The following is a 15,902-nucleotide window of genomic DNA, read 5'->3' as shown; positions in this document are numbered from 1 at the left end:
GATGGCCTTAAAAAGACTATGTAGCCAAGGATGAACTTGCACTCCTTATTCTCCTGCCCCATAGTGCCTAACTGCCACCTTGTTTGGTTCATCATCTCTTGGTGTAGCTGATAGCTTCAGGTTCACTGAGATAAACTTCCAGACCAGGCATAGTTATGGAGGAAGGGATTTATTGAAGCTTACAGATCCAGGGGAAGTTCCATAATGGCAGAAGAAGCTGACCTGCCTTCACAGGCCCAGAGAGAGAAAAGTACAAGACTCAAGGTCAAAAGCTACAGCATACTTCAGGAACTCCTGCTAGGTACACTTTGCATAAAGTTTGAAATCTGAAACCCATCACCACACCTTATGATCCACCCAGTGACACTGCCTCCAGCAAGGTGGTAAACAAATAAAAAACTGCATATATTTGGGGCCATCTATTCAAACCACCACACTTGGTGTTAGTCTATTTCAGTTCTTTACAAGCTCCAAGATCATAGAGTTTATGCTTTACTTACTGCTCTGTTCCCACTGCCTTACATGGTACCATGATTAATAAGTACTTCTTGCATGTATGAATAAAAGAAGGAATGAGTGAAATGTTGCCATTACAGTTTGTCTTGGTGAAATAACTCTCAATTCTGTTATTATCCATCATTACACAAATATATACTGAAATCTTACTCTCTGTCAGACACTGTCAAAAGTGCCTGTAAAACCAAGTATGATAATAATATTCAACTTGTTGAGCCTTAAGAGTGTCTTCCAAGGTTAGATCATATTTGGGTTTGGAGACCTAGATATTCAGAAAATGGTACAGACTTTAACCTTAAAACTCTGCCTTTTTCTGCTTTTAATCTAGATCAAGATCTTCAGGGAAGCAGAAATGCTTTTAATATAGAAGTAAAACATAATGTTTCTTTCCACAAGGAAGACACTGATGTCAGTCACTAATTATGTTTAAAGAATGAGACCACAAGAGGCCTATGTGTCCTGTTACTCTAAGGTTCCTAGGGTAGAAACCCTGTTGATGTCTCACTCACCTGTTTCCTAAACCATTCTACCCTGGGCATAACAGGGATTAGATCATGTGATGCTTCTAAAGTATATTCCAGATCTGAGGGCATTAAGTACCTTTTTGTGTTCTTTTATAAACAAATAAGCAAGTGTTCAAAACTTCTTTAGCAAAGAAATTTTAAAGATTGACTTAGATGGAGAAGAGAGGTAAAGTTAGAAATGATAAACTTATACAAGGAAATTATCACTGAAGAACAATTTAATGTTTCATCTGGACTAGTAGGGTATGTGTTGCATCACATGATCTAATTGGCTTGTGAGAGAAATTTTAATTCTTTTTATAACTTTTTTTTTTAAATTTTTTTTATTTATTTATTTGAGAGCGACAGACACAGAGAGAAAGACAGATACAGGGAGAGAGAGAATGGGCGCGCCAGGGCTTCCAGCCTCTGCAAACGAACTCCAGACGCGTGTGCCCCCTTGTGCATCTGGCTAACGTGGGACCTGGGGAACTGAGCCTCGAACCGGGGTCCTTAGGCTTCACAGGCAAGCGCTTAACCACTAAGCCATCTCTCCAGCCCAAGAAATTTTAATTCTTTTTTTTTTTTTTAAATTTTTTTTTTGTTCATTTTTTTTATTTATTTGAGAGCGACAGACACAGGGAGAAAGACACATAGAGGGGGAGAGAGAGAATAGGCGCGCCAGGGCTTCCAGCCTCTACAAACGAACTCCAGACGCGTGCGCCCCCTTGTGCATCTGGCTAATGTGGGACCTGGGGAACTGAGCCTCGAACCGGGGTCCTTAGGCTTCACAGGCAAGGGCTTAACCGCTAAGCCATCTCTCCAGCCCAATTCTTTTTGCATTAATAGTATGTACATGCAACATACACACACATATATGTAAGTGGTACATATATGTATAAGTATTGTTTGGTTTGATTCTTTGTATAAGGGTAATATGTAGTGGGAGTATGGGTATGTGTGATGTGTATGCAGTTGTTCCTGTCCCATGTACATTTGTGAAGAGACCCAAAGAGTTCTCCTTGATGTCTTCTTCTATTGATCATGCATATTATTTCCTTGATATTGATTCTCTCACAAAATCTGGAACTGCTGCTTTGGGCCACGCTGGTTTGCCAGCAAGTCACAGTGGATTCTCCAGTCTCTGCTCCAAACAGAACTGATGTTACTACAGTCATACGTGGCCATGCCCAGATGTTTATGTCATTGTTGGGGTATCAAACTCAGGGTGGATCAAGTCCTTTCAGGTCTTCATGTTTATGTAGCAAATTCTCTTGCTCACTGAGCCATCTCTCCAGCCTTGATTTGCTTCTTGTTTTTTTCCAAATGATAATTTAAGTAAGATTATGTGGATAGAGTTTTTTTTTTTCTGCTAGTAATGGTATTAAGTTGCCACATGCTTGTTTCATTCAATATTAATAAAAGTTATGCATAAACAACAATTTATTTGGTTCAAATTTCTGCAGGTGAAATTTCAGAGCATGGCATGGCTCTAGCATTTGGGAAGACCTTTATGCTTCATTACAAGATAGCAGAAGGTATCCCATGGTAAGAAAATGGAAGCATGCAAATCTGGGCCCCACCCTTATGACCTTTTGAGAAAAATCAACTGAAGGAAAAAAATGTTTTAGCTCAAAGTTTCAGTCTATTGGCTACTTTCCTTGCTTTTTGGCCTGTGGTAAGTGAGAACATCATGATGGAGTGTGTGACAGATGAGGCTACTTACCTCATGGGGGGTAGGAGGGATTAAATTTCTAACATGTGAATTTTTGTGACACACATTCAAACTATAGCATTTGGTCATTTCCCTAGGGTACTATGTTATCTAGACTTATAACTTTATAAACTTCATTTAGAAGTAGAATTTTGAGTTTTGGGGGAAGAGGATAGGATCTTAATATGTGATTGTGTTTTGTTTTACCTTCAGAAAAGGGAAATTTGCCCCAAATAAGTTTATTATAAAAAAAGAGATGGTTTATTTACTATAAACCATCTCTTTAATTTCTTGGACTGCATGCAGTACTCAGAGTAGCCTTCAGTCTAGTGAATTTTCCAAAACTGAGATTTGTATTCAGAGCTGTAATTTTCTGTACCTTTTAGTCAATCTCAGATGACTTCAAATCATATTCACAGTGAAAAAATAGCTTTTGTTCAAATATTATACTACCTTCATTTGACGTGTCAATAAACATTATCAATCATAGAAATTATAAGGAAGAAAATACCCTTAACTCCCATCTTGTTACATGTTTTTTGGTCAGTGAAGATGTCTCAGGATCTGGTTATGGTATCTATTGTAAAGCTCAGCTTCAAGGAGCCAACATTCTCTTTGAACCATGCACATTCATTTGTCAGAAACTTGTCTGTAAGTTTGTCCATGTTAACTAAATTTGTAACCCAAGAAAGTTTTTCAAAAATTTTGCATAATTGATCACAGCTTTTATAAATGCATAACATACACAAGCTGGTTGAAGTCTCTGAGAAGTGTTTTAGTAAGATGTCATTTTTGGGTGGGGAGGGAGGGAATTACCATGGGATATGGTTTATAATCATGAAAAATGTTAATAAAAATTTAAAAAAAATAAATAAATATAAAAAACAAGCAAAAAAAAGATGTCATTTTTTCTGCCTTAAATTTGGATTCTGACTTTAGGTGTTTTTTGAACCCTTTCAGTAAAACACTACTCAATGAAGTTTCTTTCAACTTTCATAAGTTATCCTGGGAGATAATCATGGGAATGAAGATGTGAATCAGTTTGTGATTCCTCTCACACCACAATAACCACAGTGGTTGATTTGGTGGAACTGATAGCTTAGGTACACAGTCTGTTCTTTGTTTATTTATTTATTTGAGAGAGAGGGAATGGACACATCAGGGTCTCTAGTCACTGCAAATGAATTACAGATGCATGTGCCACCTTGTACATCTGGCTTATGTGGGTCCTGGGAATTGAACATGGGTCTTTTGGCTTTGCAAGTAAGTGCTTTAACCACTAAGCCATTTCTCCAGTCCCACAATCTGTTCTTTTTATAGTATATGCATGTGTGTAGGTATGTATGTTGGCTTGTGTACAGGAGTGTGCTTGTGGAGGCCAGATATTGATATCAAGCATCTCTCCCTGTTGCTCTCTATCTTATTATTTTCACAGAATATTTCACTGGACTCAGTGCAATGATTTGACTAAACAAGCTAGCCAGCAATCCCTAGGGATTTTCCATGTTAATCTCTAATGAGACGACTACAAGCACATGACTGGATTTTATATGGGTTCTCATGCTTATACAAGTACTTTACTAACAAGCCATCCCCCCAGCTAGTTATAACATATTGGGTTTAATAGTTTTTGGTTTTTTAAGACAGGGTTTCACATAATCCAGACTGGTCTTGAACCTACTATTGTAGTGGCAGATGGCCTTGAGCTTCTGATGCTTGATACCTCTGCCTCCACCTTTCAAGTGTTGGATTACAGGCATGTGACTGGTAGGTACAACTTTTTATTCAACTGAAGAGAATAAAAGAAGTTTTCTGGGCTAGGGAGATGGCTCAACAGTAAAATGTTCTTGCTTGAAAAGCTTTATAGCCATGGCTCAATTCCCAGCACCACATAAAGCTAGCTGTAAAGTGGCACAAGAACCTGTGATCTCTGTGTTCCTATGATAAAGGGAGGTCAAGCCAGGAGAACTGGAAGCTTGCAGGCCAGTTACTCTGATGTTAATTCGCAGTCTCCCAGCTTGTTGTTTACAGTGACAAGAGACCCTGTCTTTTTCTTTTTTCTAATAAGGCTAAATTTATTCAATACCCTAGTAAAAGTTTTGATTATAAGTACCCAACAGTATAAAAAGTACATAAACATACCTGTAGGTTTCTAATCTATTAATACAAAGTGCATGACTGCATACAGTACATCCTACAGGCACGGAGGTGGAAGGGGAAGAAGACTGGTTGAGATCCAGTAATAAATAAATTAATACAGAAGTAGAGATGATCCATCATAGTATATTCTACCACCAATACTGCAGCCAAAATGTACAAAAAAATCCCATTTCAAAATAACACAGGAGGATGATGACTGAACTCTTGTGCTCCATCCTCCAGGCCTATGGACAAGCTGACTGACATGTGCACATGGTGGCTTCAACTAGGTAGGCTGTTTCTTAGAGGAAATATAAATGTTTAGACTAAGAACTAGAAAACAATAGGATGCCCATAGAAAGTGGCTCACTCCTTACACAATTTCAACTTTACAAATCCAGTTTTCAAAGTGAGCATGAGTTGTGGTTTCTTAAGACAGGCACATGCTCCTCCCTTGTTGTGAGAAGTGTGAAGAGGTGCTATTGTCCTTCCTGAACTTTTAAGAAAAGAGGTGATCGGAGAACTTTGGGTTGGGTTTGACTGAGCAGTGTTGGTTGAGGATTTAGACATGCAAGACGTCCACATTCAGCATCTCAGTGCTCAGAAAACCCAACTCAAAGAAGCCAAACATAATGCAAGTGACCACCTCTTTCTTCTAATCCACCTTAAATAGATGAGGAAAAAAACAAAACAAAACCATAATAGGTCAAACAGCTTAATAAGTCAACTAACTACTCTATAGATAACACCTCCACAAAGGTCATGCAGTTAAGCTACCTGTGTCTTTAGAAATTACATTCCCCTTCAAGTTCTTTGTACCAGAAAAGCTCATTCTGTCCCAATTAATAATCAGTAGTACAGGATTGAATAATCAGAACCTTGGCAAGACCTTAGTATTTTAAAACTATTAACTACCTCTAGAGGCAGGTCATGCTACTGTTAGGACAAATGATCCATATGAGGAAAAAATGTGGCCAGCCATCCCCAACCACTGCCTCTCCATACAGAAGGACTAAACTACATGTGGTTATCATACAACAAATCCCACCTTAGTCCTCTGAAGTCCCCTAAGTCCATTCACTAGAAGGGGGCTGTTAAAAAGACTTAAAGAGCACTTTACAGCAGTATTCGACTTTCCTATGAAATAGTCAGCATCTTAAATATCATGTACACTTCTTTTTCCTTGCAGTAAGTTAGACACTGGCTTCAGAGTTTGTGGGACTGGGGAAGGGGCACAACCCATTCAAATTTATTCTAGAAAATGTCTTTTGGCAGAATAGCAGGTATCCAAGTGAAAAATAGAAGGGTCAGTTTGTTGCTTTGTGATCTTTATTCAAAATTTAAGTTGCTTCCAGTTCCCGCAGGACCTCAGTCTCCACTCCTGAGTGGAGAGGGGCAGAGGCGCCGCCCTGCTCCTCCGGCTCCTCAGCCACCACTTTCTTGTTGCTGCAGCAGGGCTTGAACAGGCGAGAGTCGATGAGGACTTCCCCAAATCGGCCCTTGTAGATGATCCCACAACATATTTTCTGTCTTTTCCAGTATGTAAGATCTAAAAAGGAAAAAAAAAAACCTTGTGTTCTGTTAGAGCTGGAAGCCATCTCTGTATCTGAGCCATCGTCTGACTGGTTACTGTAACATGGAGACTGGGCTGGAGAGGCTCTGGAGGTGGTACTGTGGGCATCAGAATTGTGACGTATAAATTCCTTCTGCAGTCTACTGATCGGGTTACTTTTGATCCTGTTTCCAGATAAACTTTTCACTTTCTTTGGTTTCAATGTTGTCTTTAGGCTGGGTTCTGCCCTTGCATCTACCACATGATTCCATTTTTTTTTGACCCTGCTGGCAACTTCTTCCATCTTTTCACAAGCAGTACACAGGCATTGCAGAGCTCTCCTGAGCGAGTCTCCTGCAACCCAAAACAGCTCTGGAAGTCCTTTTCATAATGCTTGCTGTCAGTGAAACGAGAACTGGAGGACTTGGCTCTGCAAATACAACAGCCCTCTATACTTTGGTACATCTTTGGCTTGTGAAAACCAAACATCTTTTCTTCTGGGCAATAGTCTTCCAAGAGCACGCTGGTCCATGCTCAGTGTCGTTGCCACTCTGTGGGCTCCACCGGGCTGACACCCACGAGCACTCCGTCTGCCTCAGCCTTGTCTAGGAAGATTGTCTCGAGACCCTATGTTAAGGAAGGTGGAACAGAGACATCTCAAAGTTGTCTTCTGACCTCCACACATGTGCCATTGTGATAAGAGACCTCCCAGAACAAAAGGAGGGCAATTACAGGTCTTCATGTACTTAACAGCCATGTAGTTTGGAATGTGGCAAGTACAGGTCTGTTTGCATGTAGCCACCACATAGTTAAGAATGTGCCCTGGGTGGCTGGAGAGATGACACAGTGGTTAGGGAGCTTGCCTACAAAACCTAATGACCCAGGTTTGATTACCCAGAACCTAAATAAAACCAGATGCAAAAAGTGGAATATACATCTGGAGTTCATTTGCAGCAGCTAGAGGCTTCACATGACAATTGTCTCTGTCTGTCTCCCTTCTCTCTATCTCTGCTTGCAAAAAAAGAAAAATACATTTAAAACAATGAATGTGCCACTATTTCACCCATTGGCTTATTTGGCCTGGCTGGCCAAATTTAAGGCTTGCAGTGTCCACTGTTGAGTATCTTCACTGATGATTTCTCTCTCCCCCATGGAACTGCATGCAGCATGGCGTTTTCCAGCTTTCTGTCAGCTGGTCTACATGGAGGAGGATTTCAGCTCAGTTCCAGCAGGATTTCTCAGTGACCTTGCAGCCCAAGTATGTAGGGGTCTTCAGCAACAGGGTCTTACCATCTATTTCTGGTAGGAATCCAAGGGCCTCGGCAATGGCCTGTAATGTTTTGGGGGCATCAGGGGGCCAACAACTCACTGGAAGGTATCCCATCCCTGACACTGAAAATTTTCTAGCAACAATCTGTGGCTCCTGAGTGTTCCATTGCCCAAAAGCGTACCTTTTCATATGACTTTATGTATATCCTCTTAGAATTTGATTAGCCCTCCCTCCCCCTTTCCTTTACTCAATATCTTCCCCTGAGGACACTTAGACCTTTTCACCCCCACTAATCTGTTCTTCTACTTACATATATAAAATACCATCCTATTAAGTCCCCTCTCCCTTTCTATTCCTTTTATATCTTGTTTCTAGCTTACTGGCTTCTGCTACTGAGTTTTCTTCCTACTCACACAGAAGTCTCATCATTTGTAGCTAGGATCTATATATGAGAGGGAACATGCAACATTAGGCTTTCTGGGCCTAGGTTACCTCACTTAGTATAATCCTTTCCAGATCCATCCATTTTCCTGCAAATTTCATAACTTCATTTTTCTTTATTTCTGAGTAGAAGTCCATTGTGTAAATATGCCATATCTTCATTATCAGTTGAGGAACACCTAGGCTGGTTCAATTTCCCAGCTATTGTGAATTGAGTGGCAATAAACATGGTTGAGCAAGTATCTCTAAGGTAATGAGATGAGTCCATAGGATACACACCTAGGCGTGCTATAGCTGGGTCATATGGTAGATATATTTTTAGCTGTCTTAGGAAACTACACACTGATTTCCACAATGGCTGGACCAGATTGCATTCCCACCAACAATGTAGAAGTGTTCCTCTTTTTCTGTATCCTTGCCTGCATTTATGGTCATTTGTTTTCATGATAGCAGCCAATCTGACAGGAGTGAGATGGAACCTCAACATAGTTTTAATCTACATTTCCCTGATGACTAGGGATGTAGAGTATTTTTTAAATGTCTATATGCCATCTGTGTTTCTTCTTTTGAGAACTCTCTATTTAGTTCCATAGTCCATTTTTTAATTGGATTGTTTGATTTCTTATTATTTCATTTATTGATTTATTTGTATATCCTAGATATTAATCCTCTATCAGATGTATAGCTGACAAATTTTTTCTCCCATTATGTAGATTGCCTCCTTGCTTTATTCATAGTGTCCTTTGCCATACAAAATCCTTGTAATTTCATGAGGTCCCATTGGTTAATATGTGGTTTTATTGCCTGAGCAATTGGGGCTATATTCAGAAAGTCTTTCCCAAGACCAATATGTTGAAAGGTTTCCCCTACTTTTTCTTTCTTTTTTTTTTTTTAAAAATTATTTATTTATTTATTTGAGAGCGACAGACACAGAGAGAAAGACAGATAGAGGGAGAGAGAGGGAATGGGCGCGCCAGGGCTTCCAGCCACTGCAAATGAACTCCAGATGCGTGCGCCCCTTTGTGCATCTGGCTAACGTGGGACCTGGGGAACCGAGCCTCGAACTGGGGTCCTTAGGCTTCACAGGCAAGCGCTTAACCGCTAAGCCATCTCTCCAGCCCTCCCCTACTTTTTCCTCTAGCAGTTTCAGAGTTTTAGGTCTGATATTAAGGTCTTTTATACATTTGGACTTAATTCTTGTGCACAGAGAGAGATAAAGATTTTTATCATTCTACAGATATATATCCAGTTTTCCCAGCACCATATGCTAAAGAGGCTGTCTTTTCTCTAATGAGTATTTTTGTCAAAGAACAGGTGACTATAGCTACCCAGACTTACATCTGGGTCCTCTATTCTGTTTCATTGATCAACATGTCTGTTTCTGTGACAGTACCATTTTTTTTTGTTACTATGGCTTGGTAATATAGGTTAAAATCAGGTATGGTGATACCACCAGCCTTAGTTTTGTTGATCAAAATAGTTTTAGACATTTGAGGGTTTTTTTTTTTTTTTTGTGCTTCCAAATGAATTTTAGGATTTTTTTTTCCTATTTCCATGAAGAATGCCATTGGAATTTTGATGGGGATTGCATTAAATGTGTAGTTTGCTTTCAGTAAGATTGCCATTTTCCCAATATTGATTTTTCTGATCCAAGAACAAGAGATGTCTTTCTATTTCCTAGTGTCTTCTGTAATTTCTTGTTTGAGTGTTTTAAAGTTTAAATTGTAGAGTTCCTTCACTTCCTTGGTTAGGTTTATTCCAGGGTACTTATTTTATTCATGAAATTGTGAATGGGAGTGATTCTCTGATTTCATCCTCTGTGTGTTTGTTGTTAGCATATCGAAATCTATGTGTTTATTTTGTATCCTGCTACATGGATATAGGTGTTTATCAGCTCTAACAGTTTGCTGGTAGAATCTTTAGGGTCCTTTATTTATATAATCATGTCATCTGCAAATAATGATAACTTGATCTCTTCCTTTCCAATTTTTATACCTCTTATGAGTGTCTATTGCCTTATTGTTATGGCTAAGACTTCCAGTACTATATTAAATAAAAGTGGGGACAGTGGACACACTTTCCTTGTTTCTGATTTTAGTGAGAAAGCTTCAAGTTTTTCTCCATTTAGTAATATGTTGCCTGTAGGTTTGTCATAAACAGCCTTTATTATGTTGAGATATGTTACTTCTATTCCCAGTCTCTGTAGGACTTATCATGTGGGGATGTTGGATTTTTGTCAAATGCTTTCTCTGCATCTAATGAGATGACCATGTGATTTTTGTCCTTCAACCCATATGTATAATGTATTACATTTATCAATTTTCATATGTTGAACCATCCCTGCATGTCTGGTATAAAGCCTACTTGATTGGGGTGAATGATCTTTCTGATATATATGAGCCAGTGGGTTCAATAGAGGCACATCTGTTATGGGGGAAATCAACCACTTTCTAATTTGACTGGAGGCCCACTCCATAGGAAGGTATACATCCCTGACACTGAAAACCTACAACAGGGGTAGTCATGAGCCCAAGGGGTATAACATCTGCTGCTGTCTGGCTAAATGTATATACTATGCTCATCAAACTGCCAAGTAAGCACTTATCTTAATGTTCATATCTATATATTAATGCTACTTTCACTTTTGGTTAGACAAGCTTCTCTTTTCAGATGGCAGTGACCTTGGGATCACTCAGAAAGTACCATGGTGCTGAGAAGAAGTGACAGAGGAGTGTTCAGTACTGAAATATCTCTGTCACACTTTCCAATTCTCAGAGTCCATTGAGGAAGAGGTGGCAGAGATAATGTAAGAGCCAAAGGAAGGGTAGGACTCCTTACAATGTGTTCCTTCAGACACAAAATGGCCTGGATATCCATATCCTCACAGTGCCTGATACTCCTGCACAAGATCATCATAATAGGAGGAAAAGATGAGGACATCAAAATGAAATAGAGACTGATTGAAAGGGTGAAGGGATATGATGGAGAGTGGAGGTTCAAAAGGGAAAGTGGAGGGAGGGAATTACCATGGGATATTGTTTACATTTATGAAAGTTGTCAATAAAAATAATGAATGTGCACTGTATATACACCTAGCAACCTGGTAGTATAGGCAATGATAGTTACCATATGGGGGAGACAAAATGGGCTGACATGTACTGACAGAGTATAAAATGCCAAACCTCACTACTTTCAAGGTTCAGCCAAGGATTTGAATCTGCTGGTCACATGCCAGCATGTACTATTAAATACTACTTCCTGACAGTCCCAAGAGTTCTGCTTCTTTGTCAGAAATTGTGTAATACCATGGCTTACACAGTCATAACATTCAAATTAAAATGTTTTTCTCTTTTCCTCCTAAAACACAATCATGTCATTAGTACCACTTTGGAGAAATATAGGAATTTAATTCTGAAATAAATTTCACAGTCTTATTAGGAATGTGGAAGTGGGGGTATCCTTGCCAAACAAGGTCCATTTTCTCAAGGAATAGTATATAATTAGGTGAGACTGCAGAATGGAAGGTAACAAAGTAGGTGTATTCTCAGTGGATTTTGGAGTCCACTTGTGTGTGAGCATTAGAGAAACTCTACAAAATTGGTCTGGGAACATTCCTACACAAGAGCAGCTCTGCTCAACAAAACACAAAAAATCTCAGTGAGCTCATACTATGTACTATTTTATATTAATAAAATTTTCATGGTTTTCTTGAATATTTATTCTCAGACAATATGCATCAATGTCTGACTTTGTATTATAGCCCTATTTCACTCTGCTTTTCTTTCCAATACCCTAAGACATCTTAGGCATAATGATAACTCTAGGGCTGTTTCTATTATTTCATGAAGAATATAGAGTTATAATTTGCTTTTTTTAATACATTTTTTTATTAGTTTTCTATTTAGCAAATACAGGCAGTTTGGTACCATTATTAGGCTCATCCATGACCTACCCCTCATCATTGGCCCCTCCTTGTTGAGGTACATGGGTCATGCCTTGTGGAGTTAGCCCACAGTTATTGGTACAATAGATGTCTCTGCATATCCTGACCCAACATGTGGCTCTGACATTCTTTCTGCCCCCTCTTTTGCAAAATTTCCCTGAGCCATGTTGGGTTCATTTTTGGTCTGCTTCAGTGATGAGGTGTTGGGGGCCTCTGAGGCTCTGGCTCTCTGATTTGGTAGGAGTTGATTTTTCTCTGTATTGGTCTCCTTCCCCCTTGTCTTGGTATCTGGTTCATCAGGAAATCAGCACCCTTGCTTGTTTCACTAATTTTCCTTAGTTTCAGCTGGGGCCCTTTTGAGGTATGATGGGGGGGCTCTCTCCTTAGGATCTGCATTTATCTGAAAAAGAGAAGAAGATTCTCCAATGGAGAGTAAGTTAGTTCCAGGACAAATGAAATAACCCTTACTTTTTTTTTTTAATAGAGAGTTTAATAGGTGTAGGCTGTCTTGTAGCCCATGATTGATGGTAGCTTGATATTGGAGAGAGTGGTTATGTTTGGATATGATTCTGACTTGTTTCCCAGCTCCAGCTATGAGTCCCGTACCACTGAGGGGATCAGTCAGCCAAATCAAGAGCAGTTGGTTCCCCACCATGGCTGTGTGCACTTGTGTGGGCATCACAACTGATTATGTGTTACTAAGTAGGTTAGGCCAAGAGTTGCTTGGAGAGATATTGGTTATTTCCCCCAGTCGCCCATGTAGCACCTTCTGGTACTAGACATGCTGACTGTCTGGGGACTGACTCTCTCCTGGCTTCCAGCCATGCCATTTCATTTTGTGTGTAAGCTGCATATGATGTCTTCAGCAATAGGGTCTTACCACTAATCTTTGGTGGGTCATCAAGTACTCTGACAGAAATCTGTCATTCTTTTAGGAAACCTTGCAGGTTTTCTCTGGTCAAAAGCTCATTGTGGATGATAGCCCCATGCTGGTACTGGGAGTCAAAGGTCAGTGTCCACTAAGAAAATGAGGAAGAATATAACTAATATATAAGAATTAGGGAGGAGAGAGAGAGAGAGAGAGAGGGAGAAGGAGGGAGGGAAGATGTAGAAGGTTTAGGTTAGATTGATGCTACCCTTTTCAGTGTCTTGTGGTTCAGGTGTTTCCTATAAGGGCCTGGTGAGGGTTCAACCATTTGGTCTGCCTTTTAGGAAGTAGAATTTTATGGTACCATTGCCACTGGGGTCTAGATTAGTATTTCCCACCCATTCTATGCCCTCTCCACCCTCCCCATACATCCTAGTGTCTAGTCCATGAGATGCTTGCTGGGTATTTAAGGTATCTTAGGTAGATTCAGGTTTGGTGCTGTAGATGAGTGTGACTATGTGGCGATTTTTTTTTTTTTTAATTTTTCTGTGATTGGGTAAGTTCACTGAGGATGATCTGTTCCAGGTTTACCCATTTTTCCTCAAATTTCTCTGTGTCATTTTTTTCTTACTGCTGTGTAGAATTCCATTGTGTAGATATGCCACATCTTAGTTATCCATTCTTCTAGTGATGGACACCTGGATTGATTCCAGCACTTAGCTATTATGAATTGAGCAGCTACAAACATGGTTGAGCAAATCTCTCTGGACCGTAGTTTGAAGGTTTTAGGGTAGATGTCCAGTAAGGGAGTAGCTGAGTCTGTTGGTAACTCTATAGTCAGCTTTTTCAGGAGTCTCCATATTGCTTTCCAACATGGTTGCAAATACCCACCAACAGTGGATGAGTGTTCCTAATCCTCCACATCCTCACCAGCATTTATTTTTGTTTGATTTTTTGATGTTTTCTATCCTTATTGGGGTAGGGTGGAATCTCATAGTTCTTTTAATTTGCATTTCTCTTATGATTAGGGATGATGAACATTTTCTTAAGTGTGTGTTTGCCATTTGTGTTTCTTCCTCTGTGAACTGCCCGTTCAACTCTTTGCCCCGTTTTGTGAGTGGGGTGTTAGACTTCTTACTGTTTAGATTTTTGAGTTCTTTGTAGATTCTAGAGATTAGGCCTCTATCAGTTGAATAACCCACAAATATTTTCTCCCATTCTATGGATAATCTATTGGCTTTGCTTATTGTGTGCTTGTCTGTAAAGAAACACTTCAGCTTCATATGATCCCATTGGTTGAGTGACTGTTTAAGATTGGGAGCTACTGGGGTTTTGTTCAGGAAGTCTTTTTCCATTCCTATATCATGGAAAGTATTTCCTAAATTTTCTTCCAGTAGTATTTGAGTTTCTGGCCTTATATTGAGATCTTTGAACCATTTGGATTTGAATGAAGTGCATGGTGAAAGGTGTGGATCAAGTTTCAGTTTCCTGCATGTGGTTATCCAGTTTGTCCAGCACCATTTGTTGAAGATGCTGTCTTTTTTTCCAGCCTATATTGTTCAGGCCTTTGCTGAATATCAAGTAGCTATAGTTGCTTGACCCAAATTCTGCATCCTCAAGTCTATTCCATTGGTCTATACTCCTGTTTTTATGCCAGTACCATGCTGTTTTTATTACTATGGCTTTGTAATATAGCTTTAGATCAGGTATGGTGATGCCACCAGAGGTATTTCTTTCGCTGAGGATATGTTTGGATATGCAAGGCATTCTGCCTTTCCAGATGAACTTTGAGATCATTTTTTCTATCTCTGTGAAGAACACAGTAGGGATTTTAATTGGAATTGCATTAAATCTATATATTGCCTTTGGTAGGATTGTCATCTTCACAATGTTAATTCTGCCTATCCAGGAGCATGGGAAGACTTTCCATTTTCTCAAGTCCTCATCAATTTCTTTTTTGAGTGTTTTTATGTTTTCTTTGTATAGATCTTTCACTTCCTTGGTTAACGTTATTCCAATGTATTTTAATTTTTTTTGCTGCTATTGAAAATGGGACTATGTCCCTTATTTCTTTCTCTGTATCTTTGTCATTTGCATATAGAAATGCTACTGCTTTTTGTGCATTGATTTTGAATCCTGTTACTTTGCTATTGGAGTTAATCACCTTCAGGAGTTTGGAGATCAAGTCTTTTGGGTCTCTTACATATACAATCATGTCATCAGTGAATTGAGCTAATTGTATCCCTTTTATTTCCTTCTCCTGTCTTATTGCTTGAGCTAGGACTTCCAGCACTATATTGAAAAGCAGAGGTGAGAGAGGACAACCCTGTCTTGTTCCTGATCTTAATGGGAATTCCTCCAGTCTCTCTCCATTAAGTATTATTTGGGCCTTTGGAGCTTTGTATATTGCCTTTATTATGTTAAGTTATGAACCAAACATGCCAATTCTCTCCAATGCTTTGATCATGAAGTGATGTTGTATCTTTTTTATTTATTTATTTATTTATTTTTTTGAGAGCGACAGACACAGAGAAAAGACAGATAGAGGGAGAGAGAGAGAATGGGCGTGGCAGGCCTTCCAGCCTCTGTAAACGAACTCCAGATGCGTGCGTCCCCTTGTGCATCTGGCTAACGTGGGACATGGGGAACCGAGCCTCGAACCGGGGTCCTTAGGCTTCACAGGCAAGCACTTAACCGCGAAGCCATCTCTCCAGCCCATGTTTAACCTTGTTTATGTGGTGTATTACATTGACAGATTTCCATATGTTGAACCACCCTTGTGTTTCTGGAATAAATCCAACTTGGTCAAGGTGGATAATGCTTTTGATGTGTTGTTGGATTTGGCTTGTGAGGATTTTGTTCACGATCTTTGCATCTAAGTTCATTAGGGAAACAGGTTGGTAGTTTTCTTTTCTTGTGCCATCTCTGCCTGGTTTTGGAATTATGGTGATACTCA

The 15,902-nt window shown here is 39.5% G+C and overlaps 1 pseudogene; it reads right to left on the bottom strand.

Annotated features, from left to right (window-relative positions):
• Window positions 1-6,205: 6,205 nt before the first annotated feature.
• LOC101612589 lies at window positions 6,206-6,919 on the bottom strand (annotated as a pseudogene).
• Window positions 6,920-15,902: the final 8,983 nt, after the last annotated feature.

This window comes from Jaculus jaculus, chromosome 9 (assembly GCF_020740685.1).
Source record: "Jaculus jaculus isolate mJacJac1 chromosome 9, mJacJac1.mat.Y.cur, whole genome shotgun sequence".
Classification (NCBI taxonomy): domain Eukaryota; kingdom Metazoa; phylum Chordata; class Mammalia; order Rodentia; family Dipodidae; genus Jaculus; species Jaculus jaculus.
This window is presented reverse-complemented; position numbering and strand designations above follow the sequence as displayed.